This window comes from Hyla sarda, chromosome 3, assembly GCF_029499605.1.
Source record: "Hyla sarda isolate aHylSar1 chromosome 3, aHylSar1.hap1, whole genome shotgun sequence".
NCBI lineage: Eukaryota > Metazoa > Chordata > Amphibia > Anura > Hylidae > Hyla > Hyla sarda.
Window position 1 is genome coordinate 374,523,878 of NC_079191.1, and position 12,868 is coordinate 374,536,745.

The following is a 12,868-nucleotide window of genomic DNA, read 5'->3' on the forward strand; positions in this document are numbered from 1 at the left end:
TTCTATTTAATTTTCCACTTTGAAGAAATGACCACTAGGGGTCTCCCTACCAGTCCTGGCAGCAAGCATTTCAGACTCATGCTGGAGTCCTAAACACTACGATCTGCCAGTCTGCTTTGTTCACAAAGGAAAACACTCAGAGCTGCCAGCCTGCTTTGTTCACAGCCTGTTTGGCTGTGAACAAAGCAGGCTGGCAGCTCTGAGTGTTTAGGACTCCAGCATGAGTCAGAAATGCTTGCTGACAGGACTGATCGGGGAAAATACAATAGAAAGAAGCATATTTTTCATTAACATGCTATTGGAAAGTTATTCAACATGCATTAATCTAAAATATATCAAAAGTTTATTTGATGAGAGGTTCCCTTTAACTCCTTAAAGACAAAGGACATAAATGTACATCCTGATGTGCTGGTACTTAGCACACCAGGATATACATTTTCATCCTGTACATGACGTACGTCCTGCAATGGCAGACATCAGTGAGCTGATTGAAAACATACTAATTTTGTCTCAAAAGTTTGACTTTGTTTTAAAGTAGTACAATAATAGAAAAGCAGGTAAGTATGGGCATCACTTTAATCGTATTGACCTTCAGAATAAATAGAAAATGTCAGTTTTACTGTAAAGTGTACTGCGTAAAAATGAAACCCCCCAAAATTTGTTAAATTGCAGTTTTCTTTTCAATTTCCCCACAAAAAAAATATTTTTTTGGTTGCGACATTCATTTTATAGTAAAATAAAAATGTAATTACAAAGTACAATTGGTCACGCAAAAAAAGGCATCATATCAGTCTGTGGATGGAAAATTAAAAAGTTATGGATTTTTAAGGCCAAAATGGGCTAAGTCCTTAAAAAGTTAAGCCAGGCTCAAGTCACCTCCAATTATCATGGAGCCCTCAACATGAGGTAGGATAGTGTTAAACATGTCATGGAAAAAGTGGAGCATGATAAGAGACAAATGTAACCAATAAGTCAAGGATCCTGAAATCAACAGATATCGACCCCCTGGGTCCTGCACAGGGTCGCCATCAGGAATTTCGGGGGCCCCATACAGCCGTACCGTCTGGGCCCCCCTTACCAAAAGCAATAGTCCAAAAACCACTTTTTAATTTGTGTAATACATGCAGCATTATGGACAGATGTTGGCATGTTAATGGACACAAACACCTTTTTATAATATTTTACAGTAGGGGTCTGGCTGCTGAGACCCCACTGATCATTAGAACAAAGGAACAAAAGAGTCATTGCTATCAAATACTGTGGTATAATACAGTGACCCCCCCCCCCGACCTATGATGGCCCCGACATACGATCAATTCAACATACGATGGCCTCTCAGGGACCATCGCATGTTGAAGGCAGCATCAACATACGATGCTTTTGTATGTCGGTGCCATCGCATAAACGGCTATCCGGCAGCACAAACTGCTTCAGCTGCCACCGGATAGCTGTTTAAGGTGCCCCGTGTGGTCCGCTGACGATCACTTACCTGTCCTCGGGGCTCCGGCACGTCCTCTTTGGGATCCCCTCCATCGTCGGCGCTCTCCATCGTGGTTATCACATCGTTGTGCATGCCGTCCCATCATCCAATAGGAGCGGCGTGCGTAGCGACGTGATGGCAGCAACGGAGAGCGAGGATGCCGGGGAAGCAGAGGCCTTGCCGGAGTGTCGGGGACACCCCGGGGACACGGCGACAGCGATGGAAGGCGACATCCAGGGCAGCGGTGACAAGCGGTGACGGTCCGGAGTGGCAGGGACACGTGAGTACAACCTCCAATACCAGTGGTCTTCAACCTGCGGACCTTTAGATGTTGCTAAACTACAACTCCCAGCATGTCCGGACAGCCGTTGGCTGTCCGGGCATGCTGGGTGTTGTAGTTTTGCAACACCTGGAGGTCTGCAGGTTGTAGACCACTGTCCTATACTTTACATTGCACGAATCCCTCAACATACGATGGTTTCAACAAACGAGGGTTCATTTGGAACAGATTGCCATCATATGTTGAGGGACCATTGTATTTTCACTATATGTGAAGTGCTGAACTTTTCCCTAAGAAATTCTACATCTATATACAAGCACATTTAAATATAAATTATATACATGCAGTGGCGGATTAACTACTATAGACCAGGCTATTCACAAAACTCGGACCCCGCCAACCTCACATCATACTAAACAAAACCAGTATATTAATACTATTACTAACATAAAAAAAAATACCACTACACAAAAGACAATTAATACCGCCACGTCTTATTATACAGTACCACCGCACAGTGACCGAATAAAGTCACCATATACTGTACAAATAATATGTGAATAAATCCCAGTATCAAGACCAATCTGTAAACAGGAGACAAATAATCAGCTAGACCCTGATCACATATTACTACCCTGTAATGACTGAATAATGCCGCCATACTGTTACTGTATATCAAACACTATATACAGACCAACATTATTCCCATACGGTCACGATACATTGCAGTTACATCCAGATGACATCCAGGTGATGTCTTCTCTATTCGAAGTAGTTCGTTTTTTATTTTCTTTCCGGCCTAGAAGGCGACATTTTCCAGCTGTGACTTGTTTCCGCAGAATCTGTCAGACAAAGATTTTAGGCTCTGCACTTTTCCTGTATCCTACACCTATACATACTTTCTATCCATAGCGCCCCATACAGTTATAATGCTCCAGTTTGTGCCCCACACAATAATGGTGCCTCTCAAATAAAAGTTACTCCATTAATAGTGGCCCCATACAGTAAATTGCCCCAATACACAGCAGCTACCTCCATAATAGTGCTCTGACACAGTAGTTTGCCCCCTAACAATGCCCCAATACAGTAGTAACCCCCTAAAGGTCGCCATAGTAGTTAGAGCCATTTGCATGATATCTCTACTTTAATGCCTGCCAGGGAAACAAAGGAAGAAGGGGCACTGAGCAGCATGCTGAGCGGTGGTGTCGCAGAGTTAGTGCCAGGGGCAATAAGAGCAGAGGCAGGGTAACAACTCAGCTGCCATAATACTCAGTGACAACTAGAGGGAGGACAAGCAGGACATCACATCTGGGGGTTCAGGAGCCTGGGAAAGCTGGGTGACTGACAGTACACAGTGCAGGGCTCACAGTAGTTCCCCAGATTTATGGACTGCCTGTCACCCAGCTTTCCCAGTCTCCTGAAGAGAATGTCTGTATGGTGAAGTAGCCATATTGGAGAGATAAAGTAACATATGTCACACTAGTATTCTGTCATTTAGGAGTCATATAAAGCTGGGGAAATACTGTAAGTCATGCACTAAGAGTACTAGGGTGACATCTGGTACTTCACTACATGTCTTCTCTCCGATGTGGCTGCTTCACCAGATATTCTCTTCAGAATTCTGGGAAAACTGGGTGAAAGGCAGTACACATAAAGCTGGGGAAGTACCGTGAGCCCTGCACTGTGTCATCCAGCTTTCCCAGTCTCCTGAAGAGAGCCCCCATATGCCCATATAGTGCTCCACTCAGTGAATACTCTGATACATACACATAGCACATATAGAGACACATGCACTTTACATGTATACAATGACAGTACTAAGAGACATATACACACATTTAGGTGATACATGATACACACACACACACACACACACACACACACACTTACTTTTAGGCAGTATTAGACAGCTCCAGGAGGGTCCACATCTTGTGTAGCCTCCTTACTCTGCTCCCAGCGAGCTCTGTGCAGCTTGCAGCCCTCCTCCCATTCCCCGACAGCCGACCTGTATACAGCAGGAGGCCAGGGATATTACTGAAAGGTGGGGTAGGGGTCCAGGAGAGGGGAGAGGGGCACAGATACAGCTTCTTGTCTGTCTGTGCGTGTCTGTGTGTGTGGGGGGGGGGGGGAATCTCTGACTTTCCCTGACAGCAAAGCACCGGCAGAACATGCAGGCACTAGGACCGCTTGAAAAAGTGCCATCTCATAGACAGCGATGCATTTCTGTGTGGAGTCCGCAGAAAGAATAGACATGTCTATTCTTTCTGCAGGCACCGGAATTTGAATTTCCGCGTCAGATGTTTTGGGTGCGGAAATTCTGCTATGTAAACAGTGCAGCAAAATCCCATTGAAATCAATAGGACTCTGCTGCTGCGGAATGCTTAGGGTATGTTTACAATGAGGAATTGGAGAGGAATTTACTCAAGTAATTCCACTCACTTATTCTGCTCCAAATCATCCAACAATAAAAGTTCCATTGACTTTAATGGCCTTTTCGCTGCCCTGTTCACACTGAAGAATTTCTGCTAGCAGAACTCTGATGCTTAATTCTGTTCCGCCTGAAGATAGAACATGTTGATTCTTCAGGCAGAATGGGATATTTTTTTTCTACTGACAAAATTAGTTTTCCACAGAATTCCATACGGAAATTCCATACAAATTCCGTGCGAGGAAGAAATTGGCAAAAAAAACAAGATTTTCCTGATTGAAATGATTCCTGTTCAGTTCTGCTCCAATTCCTCAGTGTGAACCTACCCTGAGGGACAAATCCCCTGCTCTGGTGTCCTGTGAGCGGCATCCACAGGATGAGGGCACTTACCCCTTTCCCCCTGGAATCTGGGTCCAGTAGAGCCAAGGACACTGAAGGGGTGACCAGGACCTGCTCTATATGATGGAGGTGTAGGACCTTTGATGATGTCACCATCATGTGACCAATAACATGTTGGGGGTGGAGCTCATTGGTGCAGGATAGCAGAGATAGTAGCTGAAGGGCCTGTGGTGATTCTGTGTAAGGGTGGGTTCACACTATGCTTGTAGTGTACGGGTGCTGGATCCGAAAACCGGCCGCTCCCGTATCCCAGCCAGATCTGGCCCGAACTCCATTCATTTCAATGAGCCGACTCCGGTTTCTCATTTTGTCCCCTTATACGGTTTTATGACCGGACCTAAAACCGTGGTATACGGTATTTTCGCCCACAGTATTTTCGCCCCTCCCAACCAGATCCAGCAACCGTACACTACAAACGTACCCTAAGTTTGTTACAGTGTGTTATGTCCTCCAGATGTCAGGTCATTACATGAGGAAGAGGTTTGTTACAGTGTGTTATGTCCCCCAGATGTCAGGTCATTACATGAGGAAGAGGTTTGTTACAGTGTGTTATATCCCCCAAAAGTCAGGTCATTACATGAGGAAGAGGTTTGTTACAGTGTGTTATGTCGCCCAGATGTCAGGTCATTACATGAAGAGGAGGTTTGTTACAGTGTGTTATGTCCCCCAGATGTCAGGTCATTACATGAGGAAGAGGTTTGTTACAGTGTGTTATGTTCCCCAGATTTCAGGTCATTACATGAGGAGGAGGTTTGTTACAGCGAGTTATGTCCCCCACAAGTCAGGTCATTACATGAGAAAGAGGTTTGTTACAGTGTGTTATGTCCCCCCAGAAGTCAGGTCATTATATGAGGAGGAGGTTTGTTACAGTGTGTTATGTCCCCCCAGAAGTCAGGTCATTACATGAGGAGGAGGTTTATTACAGTGTGTTATGTCCCCCAGATGTCAGGTCATTACATGAGGAGGAGGTTTGTTACAGTGTGTTATGTCCCCCAAAAGTCAAGTCATTACATGAGGAGGAGGTTTGTTACAGTGTGTTATGTCCCCCAGAAGTCAGGTCATTACATGAGGAGGAGGTTTGTTATAGTGTGTTATGTCCCCCCAGAAGTCAGGTCATTATATGAGGAGGAGGTTTGTTACAGTGTGGTATGTCCCCCCAGAAGTCAGGTCATTACATGAGGAAGAGGTTTGTTACAGTGTGGTATGTCCCCCAGAAGTCAGGTCATTACATGAGGAGGAGGTTTGTTACAGTGTGTTATGTCCCCCAGATGTCAGGTAATTACATGAGGAGGAGGTTTATTTCAATGTGTTATGTCCCCCCAGAAGTCAGGTCATTGTGGTGTCCCGGTACCGCATCCTATCCGGTACCTGTGTATATAGGTCCCCATAGCCAGAGTCCCTAGGACATCAGGTCCTTATTGTCTAGTCCACCCCTAGTCACCTCTCATCTAGGTATTAGTTATCTAGTAATTATTTAGGATTTATATGTAAAGGATTGTATAAATGTATATAAATTGTTAATTACCTGTCTGGAGCGTAGCAGGACCTGCGGGTCACGTGATCAGGTAAACTCTATGGTTTTTGCTTAAGGACCTTTGGAGGTCCCTGTGACGTATTGCACCCACCATGCTTTGTGACGGTGAGTGACAGATATTCGAACCAATAGAAACAACCCACCCCTGCCCATATAAGGGAGCGGCGGCCATGATTTCTCTCTATTGTTCCCGGGCTGTCAAACGAGCAGGATCTGCGCAGCTATCTTCCGCAGTGAGTTAGCCCCGAGCCTTGCGGCAACGGCTGATCTATTCAGAATCGTGAGTGTATCAATCCCTAAGCACTCTGCAAGATAACCGGACCTTATCTATCCCCTAAATCCGGACGGATCTTCGCAAATTACCCTAAATTCAGAGACTTGTATTACTATTCAAGGTCCGCAACAACTGTCAGTGACTGAACTATATAGAGACTGTTTGCATGAGACTGTTATTGTGCATTGGATGTACCGCAAGCCTTTCAGTAAAGTGTATCCAAGTTTAAGTTCAAGTACCTTGTGGACCTTCAGTCATTTTATGCATGCACCTATCGTTACTGGGAAGGGCGGCGATAGGCCAGAGAATTACCTCAGCATACTAGCCCTCAGCCTGGCGTCATGAACTATAGGGTTAACCTTAACCCCTCATCTACCTAAACGACACCCCAACTACCATACACCCCCCCCCCAAGGGCTACCACAAAGCCTTTTTGGCGTTGCACGAACACGATTCGGGTGTGTGCCTGCTACAGTCACCCTTAGTGAAAGTGTACTCCCCCCCAGAAAAAGAACTTTATTCATGTACTGTGACTTATACTCCGGAGTAAGAGGTTGCGCACACGGTGCTGTGTGGAGGAAGTGCGCATGTAAAGTAAGGGGGAGGCGAACAGTACAGCGGAGCTACAAGCTGTGATAGGAAGAACTCAAGTTAGCGCGGGACCTCCCTGCGCACGTGATCTAGAGACCCAGCCCACCGAAGCCCTCGGTGCCGTGGCGGCCACTTTGTTGGAGTCTAGTGCTGGAAACCAACAAAGAGAGACAGTTCAGCGCGGGAAAAGGCACAGAGTGCGACAACGGGCTGGAAGCTGTGAGGTGCCGTAACTGTACGGGACTTTGAGACACCAGATTGCCGAATTGAAGTCCTATATAGAGTCGCTTCAGCTGCCGATCAACGGACTCAAATTGCAATCAAAGGCTGTTGAGTTTCAAGTCACCGCTCCCAAATTTTAAATCTACGCTCTCAAGTTCCAGATTTGAGAACAACTGTGTATCTCCTTGGGACCTAGGAATTCAAGATCTATTTAAAGGGCCAGCATACCAAATACAGAGATGTCAGAACCTGCAGCCCCCCAGTCCCCATCTGAACAGCAAGGGGGCGATGCTCCAGTGGCCCCACCAATGGGGTCTCCACCCCAAGTCAGAAGGGTGTTGCCGCCTTCACCAACACCTTCTACCTCACAAAGATGTACTCTACCTGTGATTCCAGCAAGACCTCCATCACAGGCGGAGCAGGACCCAGCAAGTCCACCTTCAGTCTCTCCCTATGTGTTGGGAGCCCCTGTTGCTGCACCTGTCTTCTTGGGGAATCCTGTGCTTCCCACCTACAATGATGACCATTTTACATTGAGAGACTTTAAAGAAAAATTCTACAGCCTCTTTGGATTTTATGCATTACCCCCTCATCAACAGATACAGCTGCTTCTGGGACAGCTCCAGGGGCCCGCCTTGGAAGAACTTCGCGCCTGGCTGATAAAGCCACAGTGGGACAGATTTTTGAAGGACTTTCTCAAGTGTTAGAATCGCATTCTCCCTCGGAGGTACGCCTCCGACTCTATGAACGGCGCCAGAAGCCAGGTGAGACTCTCCGAGCATATGCAGTAGCTTTACAGAGCGCATTAGAGGTGGCACAGAAGTTGGACAGCATCACGCCCGATCAGGGCAATCGAGTACTGATGGACCGTTTTATAGAAGGGGCACTGAACAAAAGGGACAAGGCCCAACTTAGGATGCTGGCTGTGCAAAATCCTGACATGGCTTTCCCTGTTTTTAAGAGACTAGCGGTTAAAGTGATAGAATCAGGACCTCAGAAAGAGGAGGCTAGTGTTCCCGCTACAGAATCTCCGGGGCCCTCGCCCCAGCCACCTGTCCCTTCTCAGTCTGCCCTGCCAACACCTTCTTCTAGCCCTTGGACAGCTGACCTACAGGACATTAAACAGGACATTGAGCAGTTAGCCAAGGCCTTTAAAGAAATGGCAGTATGACCAAACCCTCCTAGATCTGCAACCCCGCCACCTAAGAAGCCTGATCCCCACCCTGCTGGTCTACCTAATACCCCTCCTGTGAGATCACCTGGGAGTCAGAGACCTGTCTGTAGTTATTGTAACAAGAATGGACACTGGAAGAGCCAATGTTGGGCTTTAAACGGGCATCCCCTGGGGTCGAGAACCACACCCCAGGAGTAGAGGCTGAAGGTCCAGAATCAATCAGCGACAAGAAAGGACTGTCTATGTATGTAGCTTCTTGCCCTTATGTACAGGTGATAGTTGAAGGTATCCGGCTACAAGCTCTGATAGATACGGCGTCTCAGGTGTCCACTGTTCCGCAGGGTGTTTTCTATAAGTATTGGGGCCCAGAAAGGTTGTGTGAACCTCAGGAAGCGGAGTTTAGAGTAATTGCGGGGAATGGGAAACCAGTACCCAGGCATGGTTACTGGGAGCCCACGTTGCAGGTGGGAAGGGATGTGTTGGAAAGGCAGGGTGTGATTGTCACTAATGTTAGGGATGAAGGAGCAGCTGATTTCATCTTAGGCATGAAAATTATGAGGCACTGTTTTGATGATATTGTCTGTGCACTGCATGTATCTCTCCCTCACTTGTCACCCCCAGAAGAACAGAAGTTCGTGAATCATCAAGGAGAGATCTGTCAAGTAAGGATTCAAGATATACGAGCCTTTAGTCTACAGCCACAGACGGAGATATTTGGTGTCGTGCCCGACCCGGGGTGAAAAATGAAGCTTATCTGGTGCTCTTGGAACCCATCCTACTGGAAGATTGCCCCTTGGTGCGAGCAGCTAGAAGCCTGGTAAAAGTACGTAATGGGAAGGTTCCAGTGAGACTTATTAACCTCTCTCAAGTTGCGGTCCAACTACCCAAGTATACCCCGGTGGCTACCCTGCACCATTTGGATGTCAGAGATGTGGTCTCAAAGTCACAAGTGGCTCAATGAGGACCTGACCAGAATCCTGCGGAACCTTGGTGGAGCCAATTGCAAATAGGAGACGAAGATAGCCCCAAGGAACAGGTGGAAGGAGTCATCCAGGTAGCTAAGAGATATCAGGAAGCTTTCAGCAACTTTCCCACAGACTTTGGCAGGACCACCATGATCAAACATAGGATTCTCACTGGGGACAATCCACCCATTAAAGAGAGACATCACCCTGTGGCTCCTGGGATTTATCAGACCATAAAGAAAATGCTTGTGGAGATGAAAGAGGCCGATGTCATCCAGGAAAGCCAGAGTCCTTGGGCTGCACCTTTGGTCCTGGTGAAGAAAAAAGATGGGACTATCCGCTTTTGCGTGGATTATCAGAAGCTGAACAGCATAACTCATAAGGATACCTATCCTCTCCCTCACATCGAAGAATCCTTGACTGCGTTGGGGTCTGCCGCCTATTTTTCCACATTGGACCTGACGAGCGGCTACTGGCAGGTGCCAATGGCAGAAGAGGATAGAGAGGAGACCGCATTTGTGACCCCTATGGGTCTCTTCGAGTTCAAAAGTATGCCCTTTGGACTGTGCAATGCACCAGCTACTTTCCAACGCCTAATGAAGCGAAGCTTGGGGCATCTTAACTTCCAAAGTGTTCTGTTGTATTTAGATGACGTCATCGTCTATTCTCGGACATATCAGGAACACCTGGATCACCTGAAAGAAGTTTTCCAAGTCCTTATCCAACATGGACTCAAGGTTAAACCTTCCAAATGTCACTTGCTAAAGCCACAAGTACACTATCTGGGACATGTTGTCAGTGCTCAAGGAGTCCAGCCTGACCCAGACAAAGTGAGTGCTGTGAAAGAGTGGCCTACACCCAGGACGGTGCGAGACGTCCAAAGCTTCCTGGGATTTGCTGGTTATTACCGACGCTTCATCCCCCATTTTGCTCAAATTGCTGGACCCTTAACCGAATTACTGAGAGGGACTGCCCGGGACAATTATAATGGGAGGCTCCCTATACAGTGGGCTGAAGAACAAGAAGATGCCTTTCGAGCCCTGAAGTACCTCCTCATGGAACCCCCCATTTTGGCATATCCTGACTACAGCCTTCCCTTCCGTTTATACACTGACGCTAGCTTTGAAGGTCTGGGGGCGGTCTTATCTCAAGTGCAAGATGGCAAAGAGAGGGTGATTGCCTATGCCAGCTGGCATCTCCGAGGTTGTCAGAAGGAGATTTTACTGGATTGGAATGCGGGGAGACATCGAGAAATGGTGTGCTGAGTGCTCCGTGTGCAATGTGATAAAGAACCCCGAAGGAACGCAAGAGCCCCTTTGCATCCCATCTGTACAGAAAGGCCGAATCAAATTGTTGCCTTGGATCATGTGAAGCTGGCCCCCACTCGATCTGGCTATTGTAATGCTCTAACCATGGCGGATCATTATTCCAAGTGGGTGGTCGTGGTCCCGGTCAAGGATCTTACCGCCAAGACTGCTGCTCAACTCTTCTATCGACATTGGATCCAACCTCTGGGGTGTCCCGAATCGGTCCTCACGGATCGGGGAACCGCCTTTGAAGCCAAGTTGTTCCAGGAACTTTGCCGGTTGCATGATTGCAAGTAGCTCCAGACGACGGCCTACCATCCCCAAGGGAATGGGCTCTACGCGAGGATGAATCAAGTGTTCATCCAAATCCTTAGAGCTGCCTCTGTTTCAAAGCACGAAGAGTGGCCTCAGCTGTTGCCTGAACTCCTAGAAATTTACAACAACTCTGTCTACTGCTCTACGGGGTACACGCCTTTTTTCCTGATGATGGGCCGACGCAGCCAATTGCCAAAGGATCGAACTTTTGGGCTACAGGCACCTTTTAACAATTCTCCTCAGGTTTCCCAGGGTTGGGTGTCAGAGCATCAACGAAGAATTGAGGAAGCCAAGGACATTGTTGAAAAGAAAATGGGTGAAGTTCATGAACGCCAGCAGAAAGATTATAATCGACATGCTTCGGCTCAGCCCTTACAGCTTGGAGATAAAGTGTGGCTCAGAAAATTTCCTAGAACCCATAAATTGGACTCCTTGTGGGAAATGGAGCCATACACCATTACTGCAGTCACTTATCCTGAAACGGACGTGTACGAGATACAGAAAGGCGGGTTCGAGCCACAGGTGGTCCACAGGAATAGGATAAAAATGTGCCTGAAAGAAGATGTGCTTGGCCCATCTCCTCCTACTCCTTCTGCTCCACCTGCTACTTCTACTCCACCTCCAACAAGGCCAGTGAGAGAATATGTGTCGGGAGAAGGAATTCATCCCACTATGGACGTTCCTTTGTTCCCATGTCAGCAGCCTACCATGTATTGGGGTATACCGTTCCCAGCTCCATCCAGCCAGCCGCCACTGGTTACTCCACCCAAACAGTTGCCGGTAGCCGTTTCGCCTAATCAGTTGCCAGTAGTTGTTGCTCCCTGTCAACCACCATTGGTTGCTACACCCAGCATCAGTCCTACTCCAGTGACTGCTTCAGGCATTGATGTCACTACTCCACCTGTCTTCAGAGAACCCCCCAGTCCAACCGAAGATATTGCTTCTGTTTCCAGCCCTCCAGCTGGTCCCTCGGGGACTGAAGTTCTTGAAGAATCCCCAAGTGAAGGAATTCCTGATGACTCGGAGGTGGTGTTGCGGCGGTCTCAAAGGACTACACAGGGCAAACTACCCGTAAGGTACCAGGACTCACATTTAGTACCTGCACATATAGTACCTTTGATAACCCACTTCAATGCTCTGCCTATTACTTTCCAGTACTCTAGATTACTCACTTAAATGTACTACCTCAAGTTTCTCTAGTACATACACCAAAATAAATGTCTCACTTAAGAAAACACTGTAGGAATTGTAGCCTATGGAAATTCAATTCCTGCCTTTGTTAGGTACACTTCTTCTTCTCCTTCTTTGCGTGTGGGAGATGCTCTGCCTGGCCAGTAGGTGCTCTTGAGAATATAGAATTAAACACGTATTTCTAAGAATAACCTAGTTAGGTTGTTTTGAAAGTGCTCTAGGGGTAAGTAACGTGTAGCCGATAGACCCTAGCAGCCATCCTTACTGTGACCTACCTTCCGGCTAGCCAGTATAACTTTTGTGTACTAACAGGTAACTTATTGTTGGCGAATAAAATGTGTGAGATAATAAAGTTGTTTAGTCAGCTTGAAACTAAAGGTATAGAGAGCTGTACTAATGTTCAGTTTAGCCTCATAAAAATGTGTAGAGAGCTAATAAAATGTCTTAGGAGCTAGCAACTACATGTCAGATAGCTGCCTAATTGTCTAGTAAGCTTTAAAGTGTATAATAAGTTTAATAAAATGTCTAAGAAGCTAGAAACTAAAAGGTTAGATAGCTTCCTTAAATTTCTAATAAAAGTTTGAATCGTCCCCCTTTTCCCATAAAAAAATAAAACAGTGTAAAAAAGTAAATAAATAAACATATGTGGTATCGCCGCGTGCATAAATGTCCGAACTATAAAAATATATAATTAATTAAACCGCACGG

At 46.7% G+C, this 12,868-nt stretch overlaps 1 protein-coding gene across 6 annotated transcripts in view; it reads right to left on the reverse strand.

The window, feature by feature from the left end:
- The window catches only part of LOC130362803 (uncharacterized), a 205,392-nt gene that overhangs the window by 114,580 nt on the left and 77,944 nt on the right, over positions 1-12,868 (reverse strand). For 2 of the 6 annotated variants that reach the window (XR_008891571.1, XM_056567849.1), the window contains exon 1: positions 3,651-3,859. The exons of 3 other annotated variants lie outside the window; for them this stretch is intronic. The gene's annotated coding sequence lies outside the window, so the exon portion shown is untranslated. Of the gene's footprint in view, positions 1-3,650; positions 3,860-4,578; positions 4,606-12,868 lie in introns of those variants that run through there. One more of the 6 variants, XM_056567852.1, reaches the window with a different exon arrangement.